Here is a 14,649-nt window from a genome sequence, read left to right on the forward strand (position 1 = left end):
ACTGAGCCAAACTGGCCAGGGCTACATAGAGTCTTTTTTTTTCTACATAGAGTCTTTTTGATACAGAGCCCATGCTGTGGACAGGGCTTTGCTCTGGAGACTGTGGGGATTCAAAATTGCATGCATGAGACTCAGATATGGGCCTTGGGAGCAAAAAAAGGAGAGTGAAGGCTCAAGCAGGATGTGGGAGTGCCATGGAAGAGACCAGGGCGGCAGGAAGTGCTGCAGGACTTCAGAAGGCAGGCGATGAGAATGTCACACAGAAAGTGGTATTCAGCCAGTGGCCTCTGCTGTCGCTTGTCCTGGCCATCCACTCAAACAGCTACAGAGACATGAAAAATGGAGAAAACTTACCCCTCAAAATGAATGCCAGAATGTTAGAGAAATTTTTACTGTTTCTGAGACAGAGGAGCTACTGTTTATGAATTAGAGGATGCCTGAAAAAAGAAAGTGCTTGGAAGCTCTCCCCACTGTCTGCCTCTGATTCATAGATAGTTATTGTAATAACTGATATTTTGTTTGGCTTTTGTTGCATTGTGTAATGCTTTAAAAAAAACTTCTATGTTGTTTTTGGATGTCTCTTTTCATTAACTTTTCTGTCTCTTATCCTGAGTTGTTATTTTATTTACTTATTTAATATTCTCTTGTGTTTTAGAAGGCATATTATAAATCCTGGTAGTGGTTACCTGTAAGTGTTGCAAAAGCATCCTTTAACTTGTTACCCTGCCTCTCTCTGAGAAGACCCAGACTGTCATTATCCTTGCAACCTCCTTTGAGGGGGTCTGTACAGATGGTTTTCCATGCTTCTTAGCTTTATAGCTGATGGCTATATAACCAGGTGATCCTGTGGTAAAAATTGAACTCTTTGCTCCAGTTCTTCAGTCCTCCATGCTTTTTGCTATGACAGTTGTTGTCCCTCCCACCAGAGACAGCCTGTACCTCTCACCATATGGGCACAGTGGAATGTGGGCAGAAGTGACAATATCCCAGTTCTGAGCCTAGGCCTTGTGCCCCATCACTGCCATGGGAATAACATGCCCAAGTTAACCCACTGGTAAAAGGAAGGTGTAAGATACAGCGAAAAGGCCCAGATCAAATCCCAGCCTGTATCTGCTGACCTCCAACCAACCCTCATACATGTCTGAGTGAAATAAATGCCCATATTTATATGCCACTAAGACTTTGTGGGTTTGGTTTTTTTGTTGTTGTTGTTGTTCCACAGCAATAGCTGACTGATACAGACCCCATTGTCTAGCCACAGCTGATTGAGCCAGGTATGAGTAGCTGACCCACAGCCAGAGACCTATGAGGAAGCTTGAGGCAAGATCTCTGCCCAGCAGAGGTACCTCACTTAATGATGACTGATCAACAAATGGGATCTTTATTCTTGGGAAACTTGAATGTGAGGCAACCTGAGAGAGTCGTCAGAGGGAAGGGCGGCCCCAAATGAAAATAAATATGAAAACAGGGAGTGAGCAAAAGCCACGAGGAAATTAAAACCATAAATAATCAGAAGCCATAAGGAAGAGAACTGGGAATTAAAGGGTCCGTCTCAGCAGAACTGAAGGGCTACCTAGAAAGGAACACAAGCGGGTCTGGCCTGAGATTTCTCTGCAATGGCAGACGACAAAGGAGCAACGTATATAGTAACGACAGCAAAAGAAAAATAACAACAAAACCCAAAAGCCATCATTCACTCACTGTATATATATTTAAGTTGCTTTTTGTGTGTGAAGGGCAACAGAATTGCATTTCTGAGAGTGCTTGGGTTTGGAAATACCACTGTTTTCCCTTCCTTTCCCTCTTCCACTTCCTCCTCCTTCTTTTTTTAAAAGTATTTTAACTTACCAAAAAATGAAGTAAAATAGAAAACTCCAAAATGTGAAAGTCTTGGCATAACTGTAAATAAGTTTCATAAATCTAGTTATGAAACTGAATGTGCCTTGTCCAGGGGCCATTTTAAAGAACTGTATCAGGAAAAACCAAGTTTACCAGAACAAAAAGGGGATTTCTTGGTTTAGGTCATCAAAACATCCAAAGGTAGAACTAACTTGCAGGTATGATTCACGAAAGAAATAACTGACAAGTTGGACTTCATTAAAATTAAAAATTTCTGCCCGGACCGGTTTGGCTCAATGGATAGAGCGTCAGCCTGCAGACTGAAGGCTCCCAGGTTTGATTCCGGTCAAGGGCATGTACCTTGGTTGCGGAATCGGTGTTTCTCTCTCATCGATCGATGTTTCTAACTCTCTATCCCTCTTCTTCTCCCTTCATCTCTGTAAAAAAAAATCAATAAAATATATATATATATTTTTATTTTTTTTTAAATTTATTGCTTAAAGTATTACAATTAAAATATATTTTAAAAATAAAAAAAAACTGCTCTGAGGGGACTCTTTCCCCCTCCCCATCTGAGAGTCTGTGCTTGTTCTTCAATAAATTTCCACCTTTGCTAAAAAATAAATAAATAAAAACTTCCGCTCTGAGAAAGACACTGTCAAGAGAACGAGAAGGTGAGTCACAGAATGGGAGAACATATTTGCAAAAGGCATACCTGATAAGGGATTGTTATCTAAAACACACAAAGAGCGCTGCAGATGGAATTGGAACCTCCTGCTCAGCGAGATCGTGTTCCTCCCGTGTCACCTCAATGAACAGGGAGACCGGTCTATGCCCTGAGGAAGTGTGATCCTGTGGGACAACAGGCCTGCTCGGCCCATCCTGCTCCGTGCTCCCCAGACGACACATACCCTCGACACCGAATCACCACAAAAAAAGGTTTAAAGGTTCTGATGACCCAGCAGCCTCGCCCTGTAATCTGAGGGTTCCTTAAATGTCATGTCTCTCCTGCCACTTGCTACCCCTCCGTCCACTCTGTGAGCCTCGAAGCCTTCTTACCACCCTTGCTCTTTGGGATCCAGTGTCATCATTATCTTTGATCATGCTTGTGCAAACCAATCATGGTAGCATCCCCTCCCCCCCCCTTAAAGGGAACACGTTTGAATCTGCTTTTCCTATTTTGAGTCACTGCCAGGTTATTAAAATGATTTGAAAGGGGGGAAAAAAACATACAAAGAACTCTTAAAACTCAACAATAATAAAAAATAACCTGATTAGAACATTGGGCACAAGACCTGAATATACACCTCACCAAAGAAGATATAAAGATGCTGGGGGTTGGGGGTGGCCAAGGAGAGGTCAATGGGGGGGGAAAAGGAGACATATGTAATACATGAAACAATAAAGCATTTAAATTGAAAAAAGAAGATATAAAGATGACAAATAAGCATCTCAAAAGATGCTCAACATCATGTCATTAGAGAAATGCAGATGTCCCCGCACACCTATTAGAAAGGCCAAAATCCAAACACTGACAACATTGAAAGCTGCATCACCGGCGCCCTTGAGGGCACAGAGGACAGTGCTGTGTGGAAATACACAGACATTGATAACAGTCAGAAAGTGATTCAGAGAGTCAGACCCTAAGAAACTTTAGGAATATTTTAACCAATTTATTTTACTTACATTTTTCTTTTCATGTATGTATCAGGATAATTTTTTTAAGGTTCTAAAAGAGCTGTAATTAACAAAAAATAAAAAAACTTGAGTGTTAAGCCCTAGCTGGTTTGGCTCAGTGGCTAGAGCGTCGGCCTGCGGACTGGAGGGTCCCGGGTTCAATTCCGGTCAAGGTCACATGCCCGGTTGTGCGCTTGATCCCCAGTAGGGGGTGTGCAGGAGGCAGCCGATCATTGATGTTTCTATCTCCCTCTCCTTCTTCCTTCCTCTCTGAAATCAATAAAAATATATTTTAAAAATTTTGAGTGTTAAGAAAGCATTGTGTTGGCTCTGGCCGGGGAGCTGAGTTGGTTAGAGCGTTGTCCCGATACACCAAGGTTGTGTGTCAGGGATGGGGGTGGGGGGTGTCATCAATCACATGGGAATCTGGGCAGCATCTGCTCACCCTGCCCCAGCTGTTCCGGGCCAGCCCTTAGGTTTGCAGGTGGCAGCTCTGGTCCAGGGAAGACTTTGGGTCCTTTAGCCTCTGGATTGTAAGGAGGTACACAGGCTAAGGCAGCCGTGGGCAAACTACGGCCCGCGGGCCGGATCCGGCCCGTTTGAAATGAATAAAACTAAAAAAAAAAAAGACCGTACCCTTTTATGTAATGATGTTGACTTTGAATTTATATTAGTTCACACAAACACTCCATCCATGCTTTTGTTCCGGCCCTCCGGTCCAGTTTAAGAACCCACTGTGGCCCTCAAGTCAAAAAGTTTGCCCACCCCTGCACTAGTCCCTGTGAAATGTCATCTAAGAGGTGTCAGTCACCATATCCTCACTGGGGACACTGAATGGCAGGAAAGAACTGCCAGCAGATGGCAGCCCAGCACGGAACACAGGATGCTCTGTCTGTCTTCTATTGGTTCCTCTTGGGAGGGTCATTAGAGACACTGGGAAGATGAGAAGGGGCTTGCTACATGGTCCCCTTTTCTTTGAGTTATTTTGGGTAATGTATTAGTTTGCTAGGGCTGCTGAAACAAAGTACCACAGACAGGGTGGCTTAAACAACAGAAACTGATTCTCAGAGTTCTGGGGGCCAGAAGGCAGAGATCAGTCAGGATGTCAGCAGAGTTGGTTAATTTAGCTTGTAGATAGCAGTCTCCTTCCTGTATCCTCATGTGATCTTCCCTCTGACACGTCAGTGTCCAAATTTCCTCTTTTTATAAGAATACCAGTAATTTTGAATGAGGGCCCATTGTAATGACTTCACTTTAACTTATTTAAAGAACCTACCTCTAAAGAGTCACATTGTGGGTTAGGACTTAAATTATGAATTTTGGGGAGCTACATGAACCGATAATGGGCAATCTTTTCTTACAACCACAGGGCCAGATTAGAACGATCTCTATATATAAAAGCCTAAGCAACCGGCTAACCGTCTGACCATCCGACCAGTAGCTATGACACATACTGACCACCAGGGGGCAGACGCTAAATGAAGGAGCTGCAGAGTATCTTGGCAGCTGCAGTTCTTGGGTGATGCATCCAGAACAGAGAGGGGGAGCCCAATTCCGGTGTGCATCACCTGAGAACCTCCCTCTCATAATCCGGGACCCCTGCAGGAATGTCAGAGAGCTGGTTTCAGCCCGATCCCCACAGGCCAGGCCGAGGACTCCACTGGTGCACGAAACCGTGCACCGGGCCTCTATTTGTAACCTTGATTTAATCAACATTATCTGAGGAGAGAAGGAAAGAGATATGCTTAACTTCTTGATGTAATTGGAAAGTATTAGCATGTTATTTCACTCTTTTTTTATTTTTAATTTCTTTATTGATTAAGGTATTACATATGTGTCCTTATCCCCCCATTACTTCCCCCCCCCCCACTCATGCCCTCACCCCCCTGTTGTTTGTGTCCATTGGCTAGGCTTATATGCATGCATACAAGTCCTTTGGTTGATCTCTCCCTCTTACTTCCCTCCCACCCTCCCCTACCTTGCCTCTGAGGTTTGACGTTCTGATCAATGATTCTCTGTCTCTGGATCTGTTTTTGTTCATCAGTTTATGTTGTTTATTATATTCCATAAATGAGTGAGATCATGTGATATTTATCTTTCTCTGACTGGCTTATTTCACTTAGCATAATGCTCTCCAGTTCCATCCATGCTGTTGCAAATGGTAAGAACTCCTTTTTTACCGCAGCGTAGTATTCCACTGTGTAGATGTACCACAGTTTTCTAATCCACTCATCTGCTGATGGGCACTTAGGTTATTTACAAATCTTAGCTATGGTGAATTGTGCTGCTATGAGCATAGGGGTGCATATATCCGTTCTGATTGGTGTTTCTAGTTTCTTGGGATATATTCCTGAAGTGGGATCATTGGGTCAAATGGGAGTTCCATTTTTAGTTTTTTGAGGAAACTCCATACTGTTCTCCACAGTGGCTACACCAGTCTGCTTTCCCACCAGCAGTGCACGAAGGTTCCTTTTTCTCCGCATCCTCACCAGCACTTGTCATTTGTTGATTTGTTGATGATAGCCATTCTGACAGGTGTGAGATGGTACCACATTGTCGTTTTGATTTGCATCTCTCGAATGATTAGTGACTGTGAGCATGTTTTCATATGTCTCTTGGCCTTTCTTCTGTCTTCTTTTAAAAAGTATCTATTTAGGTCCATTGCCCATTTTTTGATTGGGTTGTTTATCTCTCTTTTGTTAAATTGTATGAGTTCCCTGTAAATGTTGGAGATTAAACACTTATCGGTGAATGTTATATCACTCTTGACCCCCAAGTCAAGAAATACAAGTTAAGGATACTTTTGAAAATCTTAAAGGAAATATTAGAGCAATAAAAAATAGGTTATATGCCTTCCAAAGCATCAGAAAAGATAAAATAGAAAAAAACTTAACTCACAAAGCAGAAGATAAAGCATCAAGGAATCATAAAATAAGATGACTATACCAAACATATAGGTAAAACAATTCATGTAAATATTTTAAACTCCTCTATGAGAAAAGTTAATGTTTTCAAATTGAGTTAATCAGTAAAATTCTTTTAACAGTGGTTGCTTCAGGGGAGGGGAATGGGGTAATGGGAGATAAGAGAGAAAGGGAAATTACTTTTCATTTTTGTGAAAAGGTATTTTTGTACCTTTTGAGTTTTATTAGTAATGTGTTGCTTATCAAAAAAAAGCATAATAAAATTAAACCATATTGTATAGATAGTGTGTTGTTCAATGGTCACTTTCTATTGATATGGGTATTTTTATAATGGTTATAGACTAGCCATAAAACCTTTAGGCACTAACTCATAGTGTATTGAAATATATAAAGCCAAAATAGGAACACATTGGGAAACTTTCAGAAATGTAATAATAGTGGGAAACTGTGACATAACTCACCAGACTCTGGCAGATGAAGTAAGAAAAAATATACAAAAGTATCAAGAATCCAAAATAAGCCCTAGCTGGTTTGGCTCAGTGGATAGAGCATTGGCCTACAGATCAAAGGGACCTGGGTTCAATTCCAGTTAAGGGCACATACCTTGGTTTCGGGCTCCTCCCCGGCCTGGGCCCTGGTCAGGGCACGTGCAGGAGGCAACCAATTGATGTGTTTCTTTCACATCGATGTTTCTCTCTGTCTTTCCCTCTCTCTTCCACTCTCCCTAAAAATCAATGGAAAAATATCCTCTGGTGAGAATTAATCAAAAACAAACAAAAGAAACAAAATAACAATAATATAATCTAATAAAAGACAAACATGCAAATTGACTGTACCTTTGCTATGCCTTAAGCCACACCCACTAGCCAATCAGAGCGACTATATGGAAATTAACCCAACCAAGATGGCGGCCGGCAGCCACGGAGCTGGAGCTAGCAGGAGGCTTGGTTGCTCCAGTGATGGAGGAAGCCAAGCTTCCCGCCTGCCACAGCTGGCTCTGAGTTCCACTGAAGGCAACAAAGTTTCAATTATAGAAGGTAAATAAATCCCAGAATAAAAAAGAAAAGAAAAAAAGGAGAGGCTGGGAGCTTCCGTCACCAGGGGGCTTGGCCAGCCTGAAAACAGCCCTCACCCCTCACCCAGACTGGCCAGGCAACCCAGTGGGGAGCCCCCCCACCACCCTAAAGGGGGTGTGGCCAGCCTGCAAACAGTCCTCAGCCCCTCACCCAGGCTGGCCAAACATCCATGGGGTGAGGGTCCCCACTGGGTGGGGGGGCTTGACCAGCCTGCAAACAGCCATCAGTCCCTCACCCAGGCTGTCCAGGCACCCCAGCGGGACCCCCACCCTGATCCGGGACACCCTTCAGGGCAAACCAGCCGGCTCCCACCCATGCACCAGGCCTCTATCCTATATAATAAAAGGGTAATATGCAAACTGACCCTAACAGCAGAACGACTGGGAATGACTGGTCACTATGACACACACTGACCACTAGGGGGCAGACGCTCAATGCAGGAGCTGCCCCTTGGTGGTCAGTGTGCTCCTACAGGGGGAGCTCTGCTCAGCCACAAGCCAGGCTGATGGCTGCCAGTACAGCGGTGGTGGTGGGAGCCTCTCCTGCCTCCTCAGCAGCACTAAGGATGTCAGACTGCAGCTTAGGCCTGCTCCCTGCTGGCAAGTGGACATCCCCCGAGGGCTCCCGGGCTGCCAGAGGGATGTCTGATTGCCAGCTTAGGCCCAATCCCCCGGGGAGTGGGCCTAAGCCAGCAGGTGGTCATCCCCTGAGGGGTCCCAAACTGTGAGAGGGCACAGGCCGGGCTGAGGGACTTCCCCCCCCCCCCCCGAGTGCACAAATTTTTGTGCACTGGGCCTCTAGTAATAATAATAATCTAATCTAATAAAAGACAAAAAGGGTAATTGACCGTACCTTTGCTACTCTTCCCATTGGCTAATCAGGGTGATATGCAAATTAACTGCCAAGAAAGATGGCTGTTAATTTGCATACATAGGCACAGTGATGGGAGGCGAAAGGGGAAGGATGGAAGAATGGTGGTCGGAAACCCAGGGCCACCTTTGCCCTGCCCCCCAGCCCTGGATCGGAGAACCTGGCCGCCTTTGCCCGTTCCCCAGCCGGTGATCGGATGGGAGGTGCCGCCTTGCCTGCGGCCCTGTGATCCCCATCAGCACTGAGGCTGCTTCCCCTCCCGTGGACTGGCTCCCTTAGTCGTCCTGCAGGTTGAATCTGAAGAGGACAGGCCAGGCGCCAAGGGACCAGCGCTGCCAGCACTTGAATGTGAGCAGACAGAAGGAAGAAAGACCTTGAAGGCCTGTCCAAGGCGGGTTTGCGTTTAAAACCAAGCGGGGTGGTCCGGAGCTGCAGGCACTGACAACCATGGCATTGCGGCTGCTTCCCCTCCTAGACGCTCCACAAGGCCACCTGAGCCCGCCCTGCTCCAGGTGAAGTGTGATCACTGCACACGGAAGAAATGTAGTGAAAAAATAAAAACCGGTGACCGAGGGCCCACCTCCATGAGCTCACGGGAGCCTCTGAGCAGTGGGCACCCTGACTATTTTAGGGGCTTCAGGTGAGCGGGGGACACAGAGGGGTCAGGAACCTCCCTGGAGGTCGGGCGGTAGGTCTGATGGCAGATCCATCCGACCTGCTGTCTGCCAACAGCCGCCTCCTCCACGGAGAATGGGAGAACAAAGGGAGGCGATTCTGCAGACCTCAGAGCGAATCCAGGGTCCCAGGTACTCTGCCCCACCCGCTGACACTGGCTATGAGAGCACTACAGCAGCCAACCAGCCTCACCCACCCCCAACCCCCCAACATACACACACACCTACTGGTCGCAGACATAGGGAGCACCCTTTCTGAGGGGAGACACCCACCAGGTATAAAGAAGGTATACAGAAGGTGCTCAGCGAGACTTCCCCACGGGTTGTGTTTGCACCTTCATGCTGTCTCCCCTCCCCACCCTCCACTGCAATGCCGAAGGAAGCCTGATTCAGGAACACCCCCCTGTTGACCACCCACACGGAAAACAGCTGTGATAAACTGTCCCCCAGATGCCTGAATCCGCCGCAAAAGGAAGACCCTACAGACCCGGAGCAGGAAGATGGGGACTGAGACAGAAGGTCTGGGGAAAGCAGGGCTGCCCCCCCTGCTCTCCGTCCCCCTCCCTGCGTGAAGTGCCTGTGCCGCCGCCCTTGGACGGAGGCCTGCGAAGGAGTGAAGAACTGTGGCTGTGCCAGTGGCTGCGCTCGGCCTGCCGTCCTGGATAAGCAGGAAACACATTTACGTGCCAGAATCTAAAACCCTCTTTATCGGTAACAGAGCAAATAACGCAAGACCCACACGTGTTTCTAAACAGGAGTCTGTCTCGCTGCAAGTGAACCCAGATCGAAGGCCTGCTCTCCACCGAGGAGGCTGCAAAGGCTGCTCCTGTCTCCAACAAAGGCAACCTAGAGGTTTAAAGGGAAAAGGAGACATAAATAAAACAAAATAGCAACAAGCTCTGAAGTCGCTGCTGTCAAATCCTCCGCGCAGTGGTGACGTCAGAGCCTGTCTCCCCGCGCTTGGGGCTCAGACAGCCAAGCCGCTGACACCTGCCAGGTTGCCTAGCATCGGCCTCATCTACCCACGGCCACTTTCAACCTCCCGCCTGCTCCTGGAGCCGGTGGGCTTGCGGATGGAGGTTTCTGTGTTAAAGCAACCCTGTTGGTGGCTCCCAATACTTATACACATAATAGAACAGTGTATGGGTTTAGAATGAGCCTCACCAAGCTGTGTCTCAGTGGTATGCAGATTTTTGAGCTAAGGGCAACTTTAGCTTCAGGCTCAAGTGAAAATTCTGCCCCTCCCTTTAACTACCTAAAAAAAAATTGAATTAGAGGCCTTGCCCATAATAAGACATTATCCTATATAACAAAAGGCTAATATGCAAATTAACAGAACAGCAGAAGGACCGGTTGCTACGACACGCACTGACCACCATGGGGCAGGTGCTCAATGCAGGTGCTGTCCCCTGGTGGTTAGTATGCTCTCGCAGGGGGAGCGTCCCTCAGCCAGAAGCTGGTTAATTAGCCACTCATTCAACAAATATTCATTGAATGTCTGTAATACCAGGCCCCTTGCCAGATACCAGGAATACAGCAGTGAACATAGATATTCTCCATCCTAGAGTTTGTATTCAAATTATATTTACTGAACTTTGTATCTCATAGATGGAGAAGACACCTTTTTCATTAAGCTCTGAAAGAAATACCAAATTCCCCAAACCTGAAATTGTATTGGCCACATTCTCTTACCATTTTACAATAAACTAGAACTTTACACTGTTTAAGAGGTAAGCAACCTCTTAAAAAACCCAAAACTCTCCTAAATAATTCTTTGCTAAATTCGAACATCCAAATTACAAAGATTATTATAAACAGACAATGAGAATGTATCTTGGCAAAACTTGAAGAATGGGCATAAATAACACTAGATGATTATTAAGTTTTTTAAAAGGCGCTTTTAAAAAAAATATATTTTTAAAAATATATTTTATTGATTTTTTACAGAGAGGAAGGGAGAGGGATAGAGAGTTAGAAACATCGATGAGAGAGGAACATCGATCAGCTGCCTCCTGCACACTCCCTACTGGGTATGTGCCCGCAACAAAGGTACATGCCCTTGACCAGAATCAAACCTGGGACCCTTGAGTCCACAGGCCGACACTCTATCCAAACCGGTTAGGGCTAAAAAATATATTTTTATTCATTTCAGAGAGGAAGGGAGAGGGAGAGATAGAAACATCAATGATGAAGAGAGAGAATCATTGATTGGCTGCCTCCTGCACACCCCCCACTGGGGATTGAACCTGCAACCTGGGCATGTGCCCTGACCGGGAATTGAACCCTGACCTCCTGGTTCATAGGTCAATGCTCAATCACTGAGCCATGCCGGCCAGGCAACAGCAGATTATTAAGTATTTATGATTAGCCAGCCTTGTTGCTAGAGAGTTATCATATATTACCTTGTATAATTTTCACAATAGCCACAGAATAGTGTCCCTGCTGTAAAGTAGGCACTCAGTAAATATCTGCTGAATGAGTGTATGAGGCCCAGAGAGATTTTGCCTAAGACGACCCAGCTGAAACTAGTCAAGCTGGGACTTGGACTCCAGCCTGTCAGACTCTAATTGTTGTGGTGGTAAATGCTGGGCTGTGTGATCAACACGATGGATGAAATATGAAGAGGGGAAGAGCTAACGATTTAAGGCAGCTTTAGACAAAACCAGTTTCCCAAGATTTTTTTGCATATCTGCTTGTTCTATCTCTCTTTCTTCCCTCTCTCCTTTTCTTTCTTTCATACAGCAGATATTTATTGAGTTATACCGGGCATTGTTCAACATGCTGGGGAGTCAGTCAGGAAGGGAGACAATAAACAAACAAATAAATATATAACTTTAGGTAGTGAACAGTATTAAGAGGAAAAACATAACAAGTTAAGGAGATAGACTAACAGGTCATGAGAACTGTTTTAGTTAGGGAGGTTAGGGAAGGTTTCTCGGAGGCAGTGACATTCAGGAAAGAAGGAAGATTTGGGAGAAGTCTGTGAGGAAATGAACTTGGCCTGCTGTAGGCACACAAAGAATTGCCGAGTGGGAGCTTGGTGAGTGACAGAAGAGCTGGAGAGGTGATGTAGGGCTCTAACCCTTGTTGGTCGTGGTAAGCGTTTGAGTGCTATCACAGGTATCATGGGGAAGTCACTGGAGAGTTTGCAACAGTGGCTGACATCATCTGCTTTAGGTTCTACTGTTACCCTTTGTTATGAGGAGATGGATTGTGGACCGGTAAGACTGGGAGTTGGGCGACCATTAAGGAGGTTCTTATGGCAGCCCAGGTGAGGGATAGATGTAGCCTGGACCCGTGTGGTAATAATGGTAGAGTTGGTGAAAAGTGACAAGATTTGGGAAACAGTTTAAAGATACAGCCAGTGGGACCTGGTGAGGGTTTGTGTGCATGGATGAACACTAAGATTTGGACCCGATGATGGGATGATTGGTGCCATCAATAAACACGAGGAAGTACGGGAAAGACAGGTATGTGGGGCAGTGGTAGGGAAGTGAGTGTAGTCAGAGAACAGAGGGTGGAGGAAGAGAAACTTGTAAGAGGAGGCGGCGCCAGCAAAAGATCCCCTGGCATGGTGGGAGGAAAACTAGGAGAGTGAGATGGCCTGGAGGCCAAGATAGAGTTTCGAGGAGGGAGGGACAACTCCATTAAATGCTGCCAAGAGGGTGAGTACTGTCCAGGGATTTGGCATTATCTCAACAACGGTGTGTTCGCTGGAGTGGTGGGGATATGAAGGGGGAAGAAAAAATGTCTAGACATTTGAGGAACACATTCAACATGAAAGACTCACAAACAAATAGAAAAACGGGAATTTGCGGGGACTAGACATCATAAGACGCACTGGTGGGAAAATTGGTAAGTTCTTTTCTGGTTGCTTCCCTTTTCTTTATAAAATAAAAATTAAGATCACAGCTTGGACTAGTAGCTCAGTTGGTTAGAGCATTATCCTGATATGCCAAGGTTGTGGGTTTGATCCCTGATCAGGGCACATAAAAAAAGTATCAACTGCCCTAACCGGTTTGGCTCAGTGGATAGAGCGTCGGCCTGCGGACTCAAGGGTCCCAGGTTCGATTCAGGTCAAGGGCATGTACCTTGGTTGCGGGCACATTCCCAGTGGGGAGTGTGCAGGAGGCAGTTGATCGATGTTTCTGGCTCTCTATCCCTCTCCCTTCCTCTCTGTAAAAAACCAATAAAATATATTTTTAAAAAATTATCAACCAATAAATGCATAAATAAGTGGAACAACAAATCAATGTTTCTCTCTCTCCTTTCTCCCCCCACTCACTCTCTAAAAATCAACTAAAAAATTTAGGATCACTAGCTGAGGATGGGGGGTGCCATTTGAGGAGAGAAGGGATATGTAGTCATCATTTCAGAGAATAGGAGAGAGAATAGGGAAACCATAAGATTGTTGGGAAGTACTAAGAGCCTACTTATGAATTGTCATTATAAACTCCAAGTGAGATCTGTCAGCACAGTTGTTTATCTCCAGCTACGCTTAGAAGCTCAGGGAAAGTCTCATTGTTGGCGAGTGTGGTTTAATCACACTTGTAGTCTTGCAAGTAAGATGGAGGGAGAAGGACAAGAGAATTAGAAGTGTATGCAGAAGAATGATAGTAGGAATAAACAATCAGATCTAAACTGAGTGAGGTGGAATGTGAAGACATGAAGAGGGTGGTGGACAATGAAAATGTGGACTGATCAACAGAGTAAAGAGCCCCAAGCATGTAAGGATTGTTGAACTGAGGGTGCCAGAGAGGGGACTGGAAAGATGGAGGCTGGAAATCAGCAGATTGGTGGCAGTGCAGTTACTGATAATGACAGAATTCTAGGGTTTGGCCATTGGAGTGTGTTGTTGAGGTGGGATGAAGGAGAAGATTGTACTAGGTTGCAGAGGACAAGGACCTGAGAGGTAGGGGTGTTGGATGGGTTGTCTAGGTGGATGTCTTAGTCCACATTAATAAAATCATGATTAATGGTAAGTAAACATAAGCCAAATGCTTAAGCCTTCAATGAAGGTAGAGGGAAGGTGATTGCAACAAGAATGGATAATGAGCCCTGGCTGGGTAGCTCAGCTGGTTAGAGCATTGTCCTGCTACACCAAGGTTGTGGGTTCGATCCTGGGAAATGAGTGATTTAGTCTGTTGGCATATGCTTCAAAGAGTCTGGGGTTTGGTAGGGAAGCTGAAGTTTTTGGAAGGGGAGTAAGAAAGACACCTGCCTCACCTCAGGGTATGTGGCGTGTAGGAGAAAAAACAAATGTTTCCTCCAAGGGTTGCCAGGAAACAGTGGCTTTGGAGGAAAGCCACAATTTTGTGAGAGCAAGAAGGGTTGATAACTGGAGTACTTTGTTGACTGACCTTAAGTTCCAGTGAAAGGTTTTGGGGCTGGGTAGGAGGAGGTAGGAAATTGAACCCAAGAGTGGGTAAACAGAGTCATTAAGGGCTAAGTCGAGGTGAGAATGAATACCCTGGCAAGTGTGGGCATGTGGCATGCCTGCAGTCAACAGGGATGTAAGGCACGATCTTTTCTTTGTGAAAGGCAGGAAGTTAGTGTCAGTTGTAGTCTGTGTTTTGAGATTGGTCTCTT

The sequence above is a fragment of the Myotis nattereri genome (genome assembly GCF_964212035.1).
Source record: "Myotis nattereri genome assembly, chromosome: 16".
Taxonomy (NCBI): domain Eukaryota; kingdom Metazoa; phylum Chordata; class Mammalia; order Chiroptera; family Vespertilionidae; genus Myotis; species Myotis nattereri.